We start from the raw sequence: 16,267 nt of genomic DNA on the forward strand, positions 1-16,267 counted from the left end.
GCCTCCTTCGCCACTGGCTCTATCCCCACTAATCTGAAACAATCCTGGGTACTTCCACTATTAAAAAACCCACACTCGACCCAGCCACGCCCACTAACTACAGACCCATAATGACAATTCCCTTCCTACTAAAAATCCTGGACAAGGTCTCTTATGTACAAATAGAGAAGCATTTGGTAGAACACCATAGGCTCTAGACAATCAGGGTTCCGCCCTCAACATGGAACTGAAACCGCCCTCATTGACTTGAAAGCTCAGATCGATATGTTCAGAGACAACGGCCAAGTTGCACTACTCCTCCTCCTCAATCTGTCTGCAGCCTTCAACCTTGTCGATCACTCTGTCCCATGCACACACCTCCACACATCAGATCACTTCTCGGCCGAGTCCATCACCTGGATGACCTCTTTTCTCAACGGTAGAACCATGAGGGTCTTCTCAGCTACTGCAGCGGAAGACCCCATACCCATCACCTGTGGCATCCCACAAGGCTCCTGTGTCTCCCCCACCTTATACAACATATTTACCAAGCCCCTTTTCGATGATTTGGATCATCTCGGTATCACCTACACTAACGATGCAGATGATACCAAGATACTCCTTCCGCTTTCTGGAAATTATGGAAATGATTTGGCCTTGCTAAATAGGGTGTACATCAGCATCCAGGCACAGATGGCCCTACATGGACTATGCCTGAATGATGATAAAAACTGAACTCCTCATTCTAGGCACCACATCCAGCCTAAAGAAACTTGACCCTGTCTACAACTCTTTCATGATTGATGGCAACAACATTAAGGTTGGACAAGAGGTCAAAACTCTTGGCATTTACCTGGTCTCTAATTTCTCCTTCAGAAGACAGGTGACTTCCCTGGCCTCCTCCACGGCATATAGGTGTAAATTAATCCGCACAGCTAAACCATTTTTGTCTGATACTACCTGACTTACCCTCGCTAGAGCCCTTATTCTGTCCCGCCTAGACTATTGTAACACCCTCTATCTGGGATCATCCAAGGCTACCACTAGCAAACTACAAACTCTCCAGAATAATGCCCTCAGAGCGGCTATGGACATCTCCAGAACAGAGCACATCTCAGGATTTACCGAACAGAACAACTGGCTATCCATCAATGACAAAATTCTTTTAAAAACTACATCACTCACTCACAAATCCCTCAATAACGCTGCCCCTACCTACCTGATAAATAGATTCCACAGACAACCTTCCCTGAGACCCACCACAACCGCTTACAAAGACTGCCTTTCAGTCCCTAACTTTAAAAGAGCCACCATAGGGGGCAATAGTTTCCCAGTGAAAGCAGCCAAACTGTGGAACTCCTTACCGCCAAATCTCAGAGCGGACTTACCCTACCAGAACTTCCAATCTAAATTAGTTTCTTGGCTGAAAACCTAGGCCGTCAAAGATACTCAAGCGACCCGCACAGACTGTAACCACGTGCGCCCACTTGTCTATATGTATATATTATCTCAATCACTCCCAGACAACCAAGACCCTGAGACCTTGGTTGAAGAATATAATAAGATCATGGCCACCTCGCTGGACCTAATTGCCCCCTCAAGCTGAGACCCAGCAAACCAAATACGCACCTAAACAAATGGTACACCCCATTCCTTAAAAATTTAAGGCAGCAAAAAAGGAATTGTGAGGCCACTTGGAAAAAATCCCCCTCAGCCGTGAATAAACTCAAACTTTCCAAATTGACCACACTATACAAAAAAGAAATCTACCTGGCTAAACGAACCTCCTTTGACTCTCACATATCCCAAGCGAAATCAAACATGAAGGAACTTTTCTCCATCCTTAAAGAAGTCGAAACCCCCATAGTACCTCCTGACACCAATACTAAAGACCAAAACTGGTGTTCAGAAATTCAAAGCGCCCTAGCTAACAAAATTGCGACCCTCCAAAGTAAAATATCCTGCAAAAAAGCGTCCCTCAACGACGCCCTTCCCTCAAAAACACCAGACACACCCACACTCACAGATCTCCCTCGCTTTAATTTATCTAAAGTCACGATTCTCGAAGTAGTAAAAATCATCTTGTCTCTGAAACCCTCCAAATGTCAGGGAGACCTGTGCCCAGCACAGCTCGTTAAAGATGCCGCCCGTGACCTCTCCCCCTTCATCAGGAAACTGATCAATGCCTCCTTCGCCACTGGCTCTATCCCCACTAATCTGAAACAATCCTGGGTAGTCCCACTATTAAAAAAACCCACACTCAACCCAGCAACGCCCACTAACTACAGACCCATAACGACCATTCCCTTCCTACTACAAATCCTGGACAAGGTCGCTTATGTACAAATACAGAAGCATTTGGTAGAACACCATCTATTAGGCTCTAGACAATCAGGGTTCCGCCCTCAACATGGAACCGAAACCGCCCTCATTGACTTGAAAGCTCAGATCGATATGTTCAGAGACAACGGCCAAGTTGCACTACTCCTCCTCCTCAATCTGTCTGCAGCCTTCGACCTTGTCGATCACTCTGTCCTATGCACACACCTCCACACATCAGCTCACTTCTCGGCCGAGTCCATCACCTGGATGACCTCTTTTCTCAACGGTAGAACCATGAGGGTCTTCTCAGCTACTGCGGCGGCAGACACCATACCCATCACCTGTGGCATCCCACAAGGCTCCTGTGTCACCCCCACCTTATACAACATATATACCAAGCCCCTTTTCAATGATTTGGATCATCTCAGTATCACCTACACTAACTATGCAGATGATACCAAGATACTCCTTCCGCTTTCTGGAGATTATGGAAAGGATTTGGCCTTGCTAAATAGGGTGTACATCATCATCCAGGCATAGATGGCCCTACATGAACTATGCCTGAATGATGATAAAACTGAACTCCTCATTCTAGGTACCACATCCAGCCTAAAGAAACTTGACCCTGTCTACAACTCTTTCATGATTGATGGCAACAACATTAAGGTTGGACAAGAGGTCAAAACTCTTGGCTTTTACCTGGTCTCTAATTTCTCCTTCAGAAGACACGTGAGCTCCCTGGCCTCCTCCACGGCATAGACGTGTACATTAATCCACACAGCTAAACCATTTCAGTCTGATACTAGCTGACTTACCCTCGCTAGAGCCCTTATTCTGTCCCGCCTGGACCTTTGTAACACCCTCTATCTGGGATCATCCAAGGCTACCGCTTGCAAACTACAAACTCTCCAGAATAATGCCCTCAGAGCGGCTATGGACATCTGCAGAAGAGAGCTCATCTCAGGATTTAGCGAACAGAACAACTGGCTATCCATCAACGACCTAATTCTTTCAAAAACTGCATCGCTCACTCACAAATACCTCAATAACGCTGCCACTACCTACCTGATAAATAGATTCCACAGACAACCTTCCCTGAGACCCAGCAGAACCGTTTACAAAGACTGCCTTACAGTCCCTAACTTTAAACGAGCCACCATAGGGGGCAATAGTTTCCCAGTGAAAGCAGCCAAACTGTGGAACTCCTTACCGCCAAATCTCAGAGCGGACTTACCCTACCAGAACTTCCGATCTATGTTAGTTTCTTGGCTGAAAACGTAGGCCGTCAAAGATACTCAAGCGACACGCACAGACTGTAACCACGTGCGCCCACTTGTCTATATGTTTATAGTCTCACAATTCACTCCCAGACAACCTAGACCCTGAGACTTTGGTTGAAGAATATAATAAGATCATGGCCACCTCGCTGGACCTAATTGCCCCCCTCAAGCTGAGACCCAGCAAACCAAATACGCACCTAAACAAATGGTACACCCCATTCATTAAAACCTTAAGGCAGCAAAAAAGGAATTGTGAGGGCACTTGGAAAACATCCCCCTCAACCGTGAATAAACTCAAACTTTTCCAAACTGGCCACACTATACAAAAAAGAAATCTAACTGGCTAAACGAACCTCCTTTGACTCTCGCATATCCCAAGCGAAATCAAACATGAAGGAACTTTTCTCCATCCCTAAAGAAGTTGAAATGCCCATAGTTCCTCCGGACACCAGTACTAAATACAAAAACTGGTGTTCAGAAATTCAAAGGCCATAGCTAACAAAATTACGACCCTCCAAAGTAAAATATCCTGCAAAAAAGCGTCCCTCAACGACACCCTTCCCTCAAAAACACCAGACACGCCCACACTCAAAGATCTCCGTCGCTTTAACTTCTCTAAAGTCACGATTCTCGAAGTAGAAAAAATCATCTTGTCTCTGAAACCCTCCAACTGTCAGAGAGACCTGTGCCCAGCAAAGCTCATTAAAGATGCCACCCTTGATCTCTCCCCCTTCATCACGAAACTGATTAATGCCTCCTTCGCCACTGGCTCTATCCCCACTAATCTGAAACAATCCTGGGTACTTCCACTATTAAAAGAACCCAGCCACGCCCACTAACTACAGACCCATTACGACCATTCCCATCCTACTAAAAATCCTGGACAAGGTCGCTTATGTACAAATACAGAAGCATTTAAAAGAACACCATCTATTAGGCTCTAGACAGTCAGGGTTCCACCCTCAACATGGAACCGAAACCGCCCTCATTGACTTGAAAGTTCAGATTTATACGCTCAGAGACAACGGCCAAGTTGCCCTACTCCTCCTCCTCAATCTGTCTGCAGCCTTCGACCTGGTCGATCACTCTCTCCTATGCACACACCTCCACACATCAGCTCACTTCTCAGCCGAGTCCATCACCTGGATGACCTCTTTTCTCAACGGTAGAACCATGAGGGTCTTCTCAGCTACTGCGGCGGCAGACACCATACCCATCGCCTGTGGCATCCCACAAGGCTCCTGTGTCTCCCCCACCTTATACAACATATTTACCAAGCCCCTTTTCGATGATTTGGATCATCTCGGTATCACCTACACTAACTATGCAGATGATACCCAGATTCTCCTTCTGCTTTCTGGAGATTATGGAAAGGATTTGGACTTGTTAAATAGGGTGTACATCATCATCCCGGCATAGATGGCCCTACATGAACTATGCCTGAATGATGATAAAACTGAACTCCTCATTCTAGGCACCACATCCAGCCTAAAGAAACTTGACCCTGCCTACAACTCTTTCATGATGATGGCGACAACATTAAGGTTGGACAAGAGGTCAAAACTCTGGGCTTTCACCTGGTCTCTAATTTCTCCTTCAGAAGACACGTGAGCTCCCTGGCCTCCTCCACGGCATATACGTGTAAATTAATCTGCACAGATAAACCATTTCTGTCTGATACTAGCTGACTTACCCTTGCTAGAGCCCTTATTCTGTCCCGCCTAGACTATTGTAACCCCCTCTATCTGGGATCATCCAAGGCTACCGCTTGCAAACTACAAACTCTCCAGAATAATGCCCTCAGAGCGGCTCTGGACATCTCCAGAAGAGAGCACATCTCAGGATTTAGCGAACAGAACAACTGGCTATCCATCAACGACAAAATTCTTTTAAAAACTGCATCGCTCACTCACAAATCCCTCAATAACGCTGCCCCTACCTACCTGATAAATAGATTCCACAGACAACCTTCCCTGAGACCCACCAGAACCGTTTACAAAGACTGCCTTACAGTCCCTAACTTTAAACGAGCCACCATAGGGGGCAATAGTTTCCCAGTGAAAGCAGCCAAACTGTGGAACTCCTTACCGCCAAATCTCAGAGCGGACTTACCCTACCAGAAATTCCGATCTAAGTTACTTTCTTGGCTGAAAACATAGGCCGTCAAAGATACTCAAGCGAGACGCACAGACTGTAACCATGTGCGCCCACTTGTCTATATGTATATATTATCTGAATTCACTCCCAGACAACCTAGACCCTGAGACTTTGGTTGAAGAATATAATAAGATCATGGCCACCTCTCTGGACCTAATTGCCCCCCTCAAGCTGAGACCCAGCAAACCAAATACGCACCTAAACAAATGGTACACCCCATTCCTTAAAAATTTAAGGCAGCAAAAAAGGAATTGTGAGGCCACTTGGAAAAAATCCCCCTCAGCCGTCAATAAACTCAAACTTTCCAAACTGGCCACACTATACAAAAAAGAAATCTCCCTGGCTAAATGAACCTCCTTTGACTCTTGCATATCCCAAGAGAAATCAAACATGAAGGAACTTTTCTCCATCCTTAAAGAAGTTGAAACCCCCATAGTACCTCCTGACACCTGTACTAAAGACAAAAACTGGTGTTAAGTAATTCAAACCACCCTAGCTAACAAAATTGCGACCCTCCAAAGTAAAATATCCTGCAAAAAAGCATCCTTCAACGACACCCTTCCCTCAAAAACACCAGACACGCCCACAATCACAGATCTCCGTCACTTTAACTTCTCTAAAGTCACGATTCTAGAAGTAGAAAAAATCATCTTGTCTCTGAAACCCTCCAACTGTCAGAAAGACCTGTGCCCAGCACAGCTCATTAAAGATGCCGCCTGTGACTTCTCCCCCTTCATCACAAAACTGATTAATGCCTCCTTCGCCACTGGCTCTATCCCCACTAATCTGAAACAATCCTGGGTACTTCCACTATTAAAAAACCCACACTCGACCCAGCCATGCCCACTAACTACAGACCCATAATGACCATTCCCTTCCTACTAAAAATCCTGGACAAGGTCGCTTATGTACAAATACAGAAGCATTTGGAAGAACACCATCTATTAGGCTCTACACAATCAGGGTTCCGCCCTCAACATGGAACCGAAACCGCCCTCATTGACTTGAAAGCTCAGATCGATACGCTCAGAGACAACGGCCAAGTTGCAGTACTCCTCCGCCTCAATCTGTCTGCAGCCTTTGACCTGATCGATCACTCTGTCCTATGCACACACCTCCACACATCAGCTCACTTCCCGGCCGAGTCCATCACCTGGATGACCTCTTTTCTCAACGGTAGAACCATGAGGGTCTTCTCAGCTACTGCGGCGGCAGACCCCATACCCATCACCTGTGGCATCCCACAAGGCTCCAGTGTCTCCCCCACCTTATACAACATATTTACCTAGCCCCTTTTCGATGATTTGGATCATCTCGGTATCACCTACACTAACTATGCAGATGATACCCAGATCCTCCTTCCACTTTCTGGAGATTATGGAAAGGATTTGGCCTTGCTAAATAGGGTGTACATCATCATCCAGGCATAGATGGCCCTACATGGACTATGCCTGAATGATGATAAAACTGAACTCCTCATTCTAGGCACCACATCCAGCCTAAAGAAACTTGACCCTGTCTACAACTCTTTCATGATTGATGGCAACAACATTAAGGTTGGACAAGAGGTCAAAACTCTGGGATTTTACCTGGTCTCTAATTTCTCCTTCAGAAGACTCGTGAGCTCCCTGGCCTCCTCCACGGCACATACGTGTAAATTAATCTGCACAGCTAAACCATTTCTGTCTGATACGAGCTGACTTACCCTTGCTAGAGCCCTTATTCTGTCCCGCCTAGACTATTGTAACAACCTCTATTTGGGATCATCCAAGGCTACCACTAGCAAACTACAAACTCTCCAGAATAATGCCCTCAGAGCGGCTCTGGACATCTCCAGAAGAGAGCACATCTAAGGATTTAGCGAACAGAACAACTGGCTATCCATCAACGACAAAATTCTTTTAAAAACTGCATCGCTCACTCACAAATCCCTCAATAACGCTGCCCCTACCTACCTGATAAATAGATTCCACAGACAACCTTCCCTGAGACCCACCAGAACCGTTTACAAAGACTGCCTTACAGTCCCTAACTTTAAACGAGCCACCATAGGGGGCAATAGTTTCCCAGTGAAAGCAGCCAAACTGTGGAACTCCTTACCGCCAAATCTCAGAGCGGACTTACCCTACCAGAAATTCCGATCTAAGTTACTTTCTTGGCTGAAAACATAGGCCGTCAAAGATACTCAAGCGAGACGCACAGACTGTAACCATGTGCGCCCACTTGTCTATATGTATATATTATCTGAATTCACTCCCAGACAACCTAGACCCTGAGACTTTGGTTGAAGAATATAATAAGATCATGGCCACCTCTCTGGACCTAATTGCCCCCCTCAAGCTGAGACCCAGCAAACCAAATACGCACCTAAACAAATGGTACACCCCATTCCTTAAAAATTTAAGGCAGCAAAAAAGGAATTGTGAGGCCACTTGGAAAAAATCCCCCTCAGCCGTCAATAAACTCAAACTTTCCAAACTGGCCACACTATACAAAAAAGAAATCTCCCTGGCTAAATGAACCTCCTTTGACTCTTGCATATCCCAAGAGAAATCAAACATGAAGGAACTTTTCTCCATCCTTAAAGAAGTTGAAACCCCCATAGTACCTCCTGACACCTGTACTAAAGACAAAAACTGGTGTTAAGAAATTCAAACCACCCTAGCTAACAAAATTGCGACCCTCCAAAGTAAAATATCCTGCAAAAAAGCATCCTTCAACGACACCCTTCCCTCAAAAACACCAGACACGCCCACAATCACAGATCTCCGTCACTTTAACTTCTCTAAAGTCACGATTCTAGAAGTAGAAAAAATCATCTTGTCTCTGAAACCCTCCAACTGTCAGAAAGACCTGTGCCCAGCACAGCTCATTAAAGATGCCGCCTGTGACTTCTCCCCCTTCATCACAAAACTGATTAATGCCTCCTTCGCCACTGGCTCTATCCCCACTAATCTGAAACAATCCTGGGTACTTCCACTATTAAAAAACCCACACTCGACCCAGCCATGCCCACTAACTACAGACCCATAATGACCATTCCCTTCCTACTAAAAATCCTGGACAAGGTCGCTTATGTACAAATACAGAAGCATTTGGAAGAACACCATCTATTAGGCTCTACACAATCAGGGTTCCGCCCTCAACATGGAACCGAAACCGCCCTCATTGACTTGAAAGCTCAGATCGATACGCTCAGAGACAACGGCCAAGTTGCAGTACTCCTCCGCCTCAATCTGTCTGCAGCCTTTGAACTGATCGATCACTCTGTCCTATGCACACACCTCCACACATCAGCTCACTTCCCGGCCGAGTCCATCACCTGGATGACCTCTTTTCTCAACGGTAGAACCATGAGGGTCTTCTCAGCTACTGCGGCGGCAGACCCCATACCCATCACCTGTGGCATCCCACAAGGCTCCAGTGTCTCCCCCACCTTATACAACATATTTACCTAGCCCCTTTTCGATGATTTGGATCATCTCGGTATCACCTACACTAACTATGCAGATGATACCCAGATCCTCCTTCCACTTTCTGGAGATTATGGAAAGGATTTGGCCTTGCTAAATAGGGTGTACATCATCATCCAGGCATAGATGGCCCTACATGGACTATGCCTGAATGATGATAAAACTGAACTCCTCATTCTAGGCACCACATCCAGCCTAAAGAAACTTGACCCTGTCTACAACTCTTTCATGATTGATGGCAACAACATTAAGGTTGGACAAGAGGTCAAAACTCTGGGATTTTACCTGGTCTCTAATTTCTCCTTCAGAAGACTCGTGAGCTCCCTGGCCTCCTCCACGGCACATACGTGTAAATTAATCTGCACAGCTAAACCATTTCTGTCTGATACGAGCTGACTTACCCTTGCTAGAGCCCTTATTCTGTCCCGCCTAGACTATTGTAACAACCTCTATTTGGGATCATCCAAGGCTACCACTAGCAAACTACAAACTCTCCAGAATAATGCCCTCAGAGCGGCTCTGGACATCTCCAGAAGAGAGCACATCTAAGGATTTAGCGAACAGAACAACTGGCTATCCATCAACGACAAAATTCTTTTAAAAACTGCATCGCTCACTCACAAATCCCTCAATAACGCTGCCCCTACCTACCTGATAAATAGATTCCACAGACAACCTCCCTGAGACCCACCAGATCCGCTTACAAAGACTGCCTTCCAGTCCCTAACTTTAAACGAGCCACCACAGGGGGCAATCGTTTCCCAGCGAAAGCAGCCAAACTGTGGAACTCCTTAACGCCAAATCTCAGAGCGAAATTATCCTACCAGAAATTCCGATCTAAGTTACTTTCTTGGATGAAAACATAGGCCGTCAAAGATACTCAAGCGACCCGCACAGACTGTAACCACGTGCACCCACTTGTCTATATGTATATATTATCTGAATTCACTCCCAGACAACCTAGACCCTGAGACTTTGGTTGAAGAATATAATAAGATCATGGCCACCTCTCTGGACCTAATTGCCCCCCTCAAGCTGAGACCCAGCAAACCAAATATGCACCTAAACAAATGGTACACCCCATTCCTTAAAAATGTAAGGCAGCAAAAAAGGAATTGTGAGGCCACTTGGAAAAAATCCCCCTCAGCCGTCAATAAACTCAAACTTTCCAAACTGGCCACACTATACAAAAAAGAAATCTACCTGGCTAAATGAACCTCCTTTAACTCTTGCATATCCCAAGAGAAATCAAACATGAAGGAACTTTTCTCCATCCTTAAAGAAGTTGAAACCCCCATAGTACCTCCTGACACCTGTACTAAAGACAAAAACTGGTGTTAAGAAATTCAAACCACCCTAGCTAACAAAATTGCGACCCTCCAAAGTAAAATATCCTGCAAAAAAGCATCCCTCAACGACACCCTTCCCTCAAAAACACCAGACACGCCCACACTCACAGATCTCCGTCACTTTAACTTCTCTAAAGTCACGATTTTTGAAGTAGAAAAAATCATCTTGTCTCTGAAACCCTTCAACTGTCAGAAAGACCTGTGCCCAGCACAGCTCATTAAAGATGCCGCCTGTGACTTCTCCCCCTTCATCACGAAACTGATTAATGCCTCCTTCGCCACTGGCTCTATCCCCACTAATCTGAAACAATCCTGGGTACTTCCACTATTAAAAAACCCACACTCGACCCAGCCATGCCCACTAACTACAGACCCATAATGACCATTCCCTTCCTACTAAATATCCTGGACAAGGTCGCTTATGTACAAATACAGAAGCATTTGGAAGAACACCATCTATTAGGCTCTACACAATCAGGATTCCGCCCTCAACATGGAACCGAAACCGCCCTCATTGACTTGAAAGCTCAGATCGATACGCTCAGAGACAACGGCCAAGTTGCAGTACTCCTCCGCCTCAATCTGTCTGCAGCCTTTGACCTGATCGATCACTCTGTCCTATGCACACACCTCCACACATCAGCTCACTTCCCGGCCGAGTCCATCACCTGGATGACCTCTTTTCTCAACGGTAGAACCATGAGGGTCTTCTCAGCTACTGCGGCGGCAGACCCGATACCCATCACCTGTGGCATCCCACAAGGCTCCAGTGTCTCCCCCACCTTATACAACATATTTACCAAGCCCCTTTTCGATGATTTGGATCATCTCGGTATCACCTACACTAACTATGGAGATGATACCCAGATCCTCCTTCTGCTTTCTGGAGATTATGGAAAGGATTTGGCCTTGCTAAATAGGGTGTACATCATCATCCAGGCTTGGATAGCCCTACATGGACTATGCCTGAATAATGATAAAACTGAACTCCTCATTCTAGGCACCACATCCAGCCTAAAGAAACTTGACCCTGTCTACAACTCTTTCATGATTGATGGCAACAACATTAAGGTTGGACAAGAGGTCAAAACTCTGGGCTTTTACCTGGTCTCTAATTTCTCCTTCAGAAGACACATGAGCTCCCTGGCCTCCTCCACGGCACATACGTGTAAATTAATCTGCACAGCTAAACCATTTCTGTCTGATACGAGCTAATTTACCCTTGCTAGAGCCCTTATTCTGTCCCGCCTAGACTATTGTAACGACCTCTATTTGGGATCATCCAAGGCTACCACTAGCAAACTACAAACTCTCCAGAATAATGCCCTCAGAGCGGCCCTGGACATCTCCAGAAGAGAGAACATCTAAGGATTTAGCGAACAGAACAACTGGCTATCCATCAATGACAAAATTCTTTTAAAAACTGCATCGCTCACTCACAAATCCCTCAATAACGCTGCCCCTACCTACCTGAAAAATAGATTCCACAGACAACCTCCCTGAGACCCACCAGAACCGCTTACAAAGACTGCCTTCCAGTCCCTAACTTTAAACGAGCCACCATAGGGGGCAATAGTTTCCCAGCGAAAGCAGCCAAACTGTTGAACTCCTTAAAGCCAAATCTCAGAGCGAACTTATCCTACCAGAAATTCCGATCTAAGTTACTTTCTTGGCTGAAAACATAGGCCGTCAAAGATACTCAAGCGACCCGCACAGACTGTAACCACGTGCACCCACTTGTCTATATTTATATATTATCTGAATTCACTCCCAGACAACCTAGACCCTGAGACTTTGGTTGAAGAATATAATAAGATCATGGCCACCTCGCTGGACCTAATTGCCCCCCTCAAGCTGAGACCCAGCAAACCAAATACGCACCTAAACAAATGGTACACCCCATTCCTTAAAAATTTAAGGCAGCAAAAAATGAATTGTGAGGCCACTTGGAAAAAATCCCCCTCAGCCGTGAATAAACTCAAACTTTCCAAAGTGGCCACACTATACAAAAAAGAAATCTACCTGGCTAAATGAACCTCCTTTGACTCTCGCATATCCCAAGCGAAGTCAAACATGAAGGAACTTTTCTCCTTAAAGAAGTTGAAACCCCCATAGTACCTCCTGACACCTGTACTAAAGACAAAAACTGGTGTTCAGAAATTCAAACCACCCTAGCTAACAAAATTGCGACCCTCCAAAGAAAAATATCCTGCAAAAAAGCGTCCCTCAACGACACCCTTCCCTCAAAAACACCAGACATGCCCACACTCACAGATCTCCGTCGCTTTAACTTCTCTAAAGTCACGATTCTCGAAGTAGAAAAAATCATCTTGTCTCTGAAACCCTCCAACTGTCAGAGAGACCTGTGCCCAGCACACCTCATCAGAGATGCCGCCCGAGACCTCTCCCCCTTCATCACAAAACTGATTAATGCCTCCTTCGCCACTGGCTCTATCCCCACTAATCTGAAACAATCCTGGGTACTTCCACTATTAAAAAACCCACACTCGACCCAGCCACGCCCACTAACTACAGACCCATAATGACCATTCCCTTCCTACTAAAAATCCTGGACAAGGTCGCTTATGTACAAATACAGAAGCATTTGGAAGAACACCATCTATTAGGCTCTACACAATCAGGGTTCCGCCCTCAACATGGAACCGAAACCGCCCTCATTGACTTGAAAGCTCAGATGGATACGCTCAGAGACAACGGCCAAGTTGCACTACTCCTTCGCCTCAATCTGTCTGCAGCCTTTGACCTGGTCGGTCACTCTGTCCTATGCACACACCTCCACACACCAGCTCACTTCTCGGCCGAGTCCATCACCTGGATGACCTCTTTTCTCAACGGTAGAACCATGAGGGTCTTCTCAGCTAATGCGGCAGCAGACCCCATACCCATCACCTGTGGCATCCCACAAGGCTCCAGTGTCTCCCCCACCTTATACAACATATTTACCTAGCCCCTTTTCGATGATTTGGATCATCTCGGTATCACCTACACTAACTATGCAGATGATACCCAGATCCTCCTTCTGCTTTCTGGAGATTATGGAAAGGATTTGGCCTTGCTAAATAGGGTGTACAGCATCATCCAGGCATGGATAGCCCTACATGGACTATGCCTGAATGATGATAAAACTGAACTCCTCATTCTAGGCACCACATCCAGCCTAAAGAAACTTGACCCTGTCTACAACTCTTTCATGATTGATGGCAACAACATTAAGGTTGGACAAGAGGTCAAAACTCTGGGATTTTACCTGGACTCTAATTTCTCCTTCAGAAGACAGGTGAGCTCCCTGGCCTCTTCCACGGCATTTACGTGTAAATTAATCCGCACAGCTAAACCATTTCTGTCTGATCCTAGCTGACTTACCCTCGCTAGAGCCCTTATTCTGTCCCGCCTAGACTATTGTAACGCCCTCTATCTGGTATCATCTAAGGCTACCGCTTGCAAACTACAAACTCTCCAGAATAATGCCCTCAGAGAGGCTATGGACATCTCCAGAAGAGAGCACATCTCAGGATTTAGCGAACAGAACAACTGGCTATCCATCAACGACAAAATTCTTTTAAAAACTGCATCGCTCACTCACAAATCCCTCAATAACGCTGCCCCTACCTTCCTGAAAAATAGATTCCACAGACAACTTCCCTGAGACCCACCAGAACCGCTTACAAAGACTGCCTTCCAGTCCCTAACTTTAAACGAGCCACCATAGGGGGCAATAGTTTCCCAGCGAAAGCAGCCAAACTGTTGAACTCCTTACCGCCAAATCTCAGAGCGAACTTATCCTACCAGAAATTCCGATCTAAGTTACTTTCTTGGCTGAAAACATAGGCCGTCAAAGATACTCAAGCAACCCGCACAGACTGTAACCACGTGCACCCACTTGTCTATATGTATATATTATCTGAATTCACTCCCAGACAACCTAGACCCTGAGACTTTGGTTGAAGAATATAATAAGATCATGGCCACCTCGCTGGACCTAATTGCCCCCCTCAAGCTGAGACCCAGCAAACCAAATACGCACCTAAACAAATGGTACACCCCATTCCTTAAAAATTTAAGGCAGCAAAAAAGGAATTGTGAGGCCACTTGGAAAAAATCCCCCTCAGCCGTGAATAAACTCAAACTTTCCAAAGTGGCCACACTATACAAAAAAGAAATCTACCTGGCTAAATGAACCTCCTTTGACTCTCGGATATCCCAAGCGAAATCAAACATGAAGGAACTTTTCTCCTTAAAGAAGTTGAAACCCCCATAGTACCTCTTGACACCTGTACTAAAGACAAAAACTGGTGTTCAGAAATTCAAACCACCCTAGCTAACAAAATTGCGACCCTCCAAATAAAAATATCCTGCAAAAAAGCGTCCCTCAACGACACCCTTCCCTGAAAAACACCAGACACTCCAACACTCACAGATCTCCGTCGCTTTAACTTCTATAAAGTCACGATTCTCGAAGTAGAAAAAATCATCTTGTCTCTGAAACCCTCCAACTGTCAGAGAGACCTGTGCCCAGCACAGCTCATTAAAGATGCCGCCCGAGACCTCTCCCCCTTCATCACGAAACTGATTAATGCCTCCTTCGCCACTGGCTCTATCCCCACTAATCTGAAACAATCCTGGGTACTTCCACTATTAAAAAACCCACACTCGACCCAGCCACGCCCACTAACTACAGACCCATAATGACCATTCCCTTCCTACTAAAAATCCTGGACAAGGTCGCTTATGTACAAATACAGAAGCATTTGGAAGAACACCATCTATTAGGCTCTACACAATCAGGGTTCCGCCCTCAACATGGAACCGAAACCGCCCTCATTGACTTGAAAGCTCAGATCGATACGCTCAGAGACAACGGCCAAGTTGCACTACTCCTTCGCCTCAATCTGTCTGCAGCCTTTGAACTGGTCGGTCACTCTGTCCTATGCACACACCTCCACACATCAGCTCACTTCTCGGCCGAGTCCATCACCTGAATGACCTCTTTTCTCAACAGTAGAACCATGAGGGTCTTCTCAGCTACTGCGGTGGCAGACCCCATACCCATCACCTGTGGCATCCCACAAGGCTCCAGTGTCTCCCCCACCTTATACAACATATTTACCAAGCCCCTTTTCGATGATTGGATCATCTCGGTATCACCTACACTAACTACGCAGATGATACCCAGATCCTCCTTCTGCTTTCTGGAGATTATGGAAAGGATTTGGCTTTGCTAAATAGGGTGTACAGCATCATCCAGGCATGGATAGCCCTACATGGACTATGCCTGAATGATGATAAAACTGAACTCCTCATTCTAGGCACCACATCCAGCCTAAAGAAACTTGACCCTGTCTACAACTCTTTCATGATTGATGGCAACAACATTAAGGTTGGACAAGAGGTCAAAACTCTGGGCTTTTACCTGGACTCTAATTTCTCCTTCAGAAGACAGGTGAGCTCCCTGGCCTCTTCCACGGCATTTACGTGTAAATTAATCCGCACAGCTAAACCATTTCTGTCTGATACTAGCTGACTTACCCTCGCTAGAGCCCTTATTCAGTCCTGCCTAGACTATTGTAACGCCCTCTATCTGGTATCATCTAAGGCTACCGCTTGCAAACTACAAACTCTCCAGAATAATGCCCTCAGAGCGGCTATGGACATCTCCAGAAGAGAGCACATCTCAGGATTTAGCGAA

Source organism: Ambystoma mexicanum, chromosome 7p (genome assembly GCF_040938575.1).
Source record: "Ambystoma mexicanum isolate Mex_15411 chromosome 7p, UKY_AmexF1_1, whole genome shotgun sequence".
In the NCBI taxonomy this organism is placed as follows: Eukaryota; Metazoa; Chordata; class Amphibia; order Caudata; family Ambystomatidae; genus Ambystoma; species Ambystoma mexicanum.